The sequence below is a fragment of the Otolemur garnettii genome, unplaced genomic scaffold, assembly GCF_000181295.1.
Source record: "Otolemur garnettii isolate 467f Iridium unplaced genomic scaffold, OtoGar3 scaffold00081, whole genome shotgun sequence".
Classification (NCBI taxonomy): Eukaryota; Metazoa; Chordata; class Mammalia; order Primates; family Galagidae; genus Otolemur; species Otolemur garnettii.
The window spans coordinates 2,106,780-2,111,478 of NW_003852476.1; the positions used below are offsets into that span (position 1 = coordinate 2,106,780).

The 4,699-nt window shown below is 41.4% G+C and overlaps 1 non-coding gene across 1 annotated transcript; it reads right to left on the reverse strand.

The window, feature by feature from the left end:
* Nucleotides 1–1,721: 1,721 nt before the first annotated feature.
* LOC111726812 lies at nucleotides 1,722–1,827 on the reverse strand. Its single transcript, XR_002774506.1, has one exon. It is a non-coding gene; the product is annotated as a U6 spliceosomal RNA (small nuclear RNA).
* Nucleotides 1,828–4,699: the final 2,872 nt, after the last annotated feature.

Below are 4,699 nucleotides of genomic sequence, written 5' to 3' on the forward strand. Positions count from 1 at the left end.
TTTTTTTGTTTGTATAAAAAAAAACCAAACCCTACATACCACAGTCACTTAGTGTGCACTGAAGTTCCTAATTATAACATTTCTTCTTCAACAGATTTCATTTTTTCACATTTCAGCATCCTTTTTGCTTTACACCTTTCCTTGATATATATGTTTAATTGCAAATATTGGATGTCTCAGTAAGCCTCATAAAATTGTTTTTTATTTATTTTTCTTTTTTATTTTGAGACAATCTCACTCTGTTGCTCCAGGCTAGAGTGCCTTGGCATCAGCCTAGCTCACAGCAACCTCAAACTCCTAGGCTCAAGCAATCCTCCTGCCCCAACCTCCCAAGTAACTGGGACTACAGGTGCCCACCATAGTGCCCAGGTAATTTTCATATTTTTAGTAGAGACTGGATCTCACTCTTGCTCAGATTGGTCTTGAACTCCTGAGGTCAAGTGATTCCCCTGCCTTGGCCTCCCAGAGTGCTGGGATTGGCCGGGTGTGGTGGCTCTCACCTGTAATCTTAGCACTCTGGAAGACTGAGGTGGGAGGATTACCTAAGCTCAGAAGTTTGAGACCAAGCTGAGCAAAAATTGAGACACCATCTGTACTAAAAATAGAAAAAACTAGCCAGGCATAATAGTGGTACCTGTTGTCCAGCTATTCAGAGGCTGAGGCAGGAAGATCATTTGAGCCCAGTAGTTTGAGGTTGCTGTGAGGTATGATGACACGGTCCTCTACCCAGGGTGACAGAGTGAAACTCTGTGTCAAAAATAAAAACAGAGTGCTGGGATTATAGGTGTGAGCCACCATGCTTGGCCAACACTGTGTTTTTTAAAGCAAGAGATTTTCTTTATTTTAAATAAGACAAATGGCAATGTCTATAACACCCAAGAATTATTCCTCAGTTAACTTATTTGCAACCTTTGATGTTATCAGTCATTTTTTTCTGTGTTGATAGCAACCACAGCAATGATTTCCATTTTAATTGTAAGTAATATCCAGCCAATTTGACTTCACAACCAGTAAAAAAGAAAATTTGAGCCTGTGTTTTCTTCTGCCTACGAGGAGAGCACAGCAGCATGAGGTTGTTCGGGGCAAGCCTGGCTGAGCCTGGCCACCCCTGGGCAGCTTCCTCCCATCTGTAGATCTAAGAGTTCTTGAGACAGATGCTGGGTCACAGCTCAAAGCTATCACAGTGACCTCACTCTTGCTGCAAATGGGCAAAGAATGTGAAGAGGAATAAAAATGGAGAAAACAACACTGGATGAGGAGAAAGAGGGCTGGTGCTGTCTTTGCAGTAAAAGCTCATTGGTCTCAGAGAGGTGCTGTGAATAAGCAAGAAGCCCAGGACCCCCTGGGGATACTGACCATTGTCCTTGTGGATTTCCTTTCCGATCACAGCCTGTGGGAGCTTCTCTGTACTCAATTCTAAGTGATACTTTAATTTCACATTAGGACTAAAAATAATATCTAAAATATTTTTATGTTTAAAAATGTATGCATTATTGGTTTTTGTATATTAACTGTTTACAATACTGTTTAAAACAATTATTTATCTATAATACAAACATTCAGAAAATTCTGGTGTTTGCACAGTCCATGGCTCTTTGTATTTTATTAGTTGTAAAGCATATATTCTGTTTAAAATACAAAACATTTGTATAGACATTGAGTACCATTTTAAAAAATATAGTTGTCTCAAAAGGTATCTCCTCAAACAATCCTTTTTGAAAAAAAACATGAAACATTTCATTTGCATGTCATCCTTGCATAGGGGTCACGCTAATCTTCTCTTCTGTCCCAATCCAATTTTAGTATAAGTGCTGCAGAAGTGAGCACTGAAGACTTCTTAAAATGAATATCCCTAATATAAAAATATATGTGCAGATACTTAAACTATTTTAAACTTTAAACATAGCAAACTGAAGATGATCAAAGTGTCTTTAAAAATATCTGCAGCCTGACATTGTTTGCAAGGTTATAGCTTTGTGTCTAGCTTAAATATTCCTCCTAATTTTCTGCACAGGCAGCCTAGAGAACATTCACAAACAAAAATAAAGAATTACAGCAAGAAAAATATTGAAGAAGAATAGGTGTTGTTAAAACCTTTAGCAATGCATTCATGCTGACAGCACCGTAACAAAGTGGTTGAAATGTTTGTTGTGATCAAGAAACTGTGAATAAATCAAAAGCCAGGCAGGTGACTAGATAGTTTAGCTGAGCTACAATAAGAAGAGGAAGCTTATGGTCCTATGCAAAGCACAGCGTGCAGGGCAGAAGGGCAGGACACCCAAGGGAGTCTGCCCTCAGGAACACTGAGTTGTCACCTCAGAGAAACATCCATCTCTCTTATTACCCCACGGTGCTTTTCTGCCACACATCAAACACCAGATGGAAAGCCAGCTGTCAGAAAACATTGTCTGCTCGCCTTGTAAATGGGAGTATAGTATGTGGAAGGTGCCATCTCGGAGTCTTGTGTTTTCATGTACAAGTGCTTGTAAGGCAGCAGGTGCTCGGGGTAGGGGTTACATGCTGCATAAACGTCCAGCAACATCAAACACTGTGCTCTCTGCAGAAAGGTAGGCTCCAGCTTTAGCTGCTGAATCTTTTGGCTCAAGCTGAGTCAGTACACAAAGAACAGACAAAGCCTGGAAGACTGGCAGTCAGCATGGGGCACTCCGTACCAGCCACTCCCCCAGACATTGTTCTTTCCCTGTGGATGAGCAGCTGCACCTGTGTCACGGTAAAGCTTGGCCACTTCTCATTCCTGGACTCCTGGAAAACTCTCCTCAGCAAGAAGACAGGATCCAGTCATTGCAGGCTCCTGTGTCTGTCCCCCACATTCGAGTGCTTATTCACTATGCAGACTTGTACTCCTGTCTTCACAGGGTTTCGGCTTGAGCTTTTTTGTAATGAGCTATAAAATGAGACATGATACAACTGTTAGAAATAACTTCCCCGTTGATGTCCTAACCACAGTGCCATTTCCTTTTTCCAGGGGCACGTGGAGTTACCCACTCGCCTCTACATGAGTGTTTATAGCCTCCAGCCACCCTCTGACAACTCAGACTACTGGTCATGACTCCTATTCATTACCCATTTTCTGTTTACTACTGATTGTCACAAATCACTTTTTTTGAGTGTCTTTTGCTCATTGTCATGGTCTATCAACTTTTTCCAGAAATAGCATTTTTCTGGTCAGGCACAATGGCTCACACCTGTAATCCTAGAACTCTAGGTGGCTGAGGCAGGTGGATCACCTGAGCTAATGATTTCCAGACCAGGCTAAGCAAGAGTGAAACCCCATTTCTAAAAAAATAGCCAGGCATTGTAGTGGGTGTCTGTAGTCCCAGCTACTCAGGAAGCTGAGGCAAGAGGATCGCCTGAGACTAAGAGTTTGAGGTTGCTGTGAGCTATTATGACATAGCACTCTAGCCAGGGAGAGAGAGTGAGACTTTGTCTCCCCTCCCCCCCAAAAATAATAAAATAAAAATAGCTTTTTTCTTTAAGAAGAGGTGAAAAGAAAAAGCATTGTCTTTCATTTAATATTATGGATGTCAAGAATAATGAGATATTTAGGAATATTAAGAACTACTCACAGATTTCACTCTTAAATTAATATTTCTTATCTGTGTACAAAACAACCTATTACATAAAAATGAACCTCCCATTATTCTTTCCATTTTATAGAAAGGGAAATTGGCCAGACATGGTGGCTCACACCTGTAATCCCAGCACTTGGGAGGCCGAGGCAGGTGGATTGCCTGAGCTCACAAGTTGGAGACCAGCCTGAGCAAGAGCGAGACCTCATCTCTAAAAACAGCTAGGAAAATAGCTAGGTGTTCCACTTTCATCCAGGTTAACACAAAGGATGTAAAGTCTCCATTTTTTTAATGGCTGAAGAGTATTCCAGGGTATACATTTACCACAGCTTAGTAAAGCATCACAAGAATGGAAAAGGTTGAATCCTATGTATTCAATTTTGATATGAGGACAATTAATGACCTAGTACAGGGTGGGGGGCAGGGAGAAGGAGAGAGCAGAGAGAGGGAGGGGTTGGAGTCTCAGTGTGTGACACACCTCTTGGGGACAAGACACAATTGTAAGAGGGACTTAACCTAATAAATGCAATGAGTGTAATTCAGTTTCTTATATCCTCAGTGAATCCCCAACAATAAAAAGAAAATAAAATAAAAACTAAAAATTAAAGTTAAAAAAAAATAGCCAGGTGTTGTGGCAGGTGCCTGTAGACCCAGCCTCTTGGGAGGCTGAGACAAGAGGATTGCTTCAGTCCAAGAGTTTGAGGTTGCTGTGAGCTATGATGCCACAATTCTCTACTGTGGGTGACCAAGGGAGACTCTGTCTCAAAAAATAAATAAGAAAGAAAGAAAGAAAGAAAGAAAGAAAGAAAGAAAGAAAGAAAGAAAGAAAGAAAGGAAGGAAGGAAGGAAGGAAAGAAAGAAAGAAAAGGAAGTTAAGGCCATTTGCATGAATCCTGCAGAGCCCTCCCTGCGATACAGTGGAGAGGAGAAATTTCAGGATCACTCAATAAATTGATTCAACTACTTTCATATTGCTGTTCACCAGTGTAGGAACAACATCAAGAAATCTGTACAGGCTCGGCGCCTGTGGCTCAACCGGCTAAGGCGCCAGCCACGTACACCTGAGGTGGTGGGTTCGAATCCCCAGCCCGGACCCGCCAAACAACAAT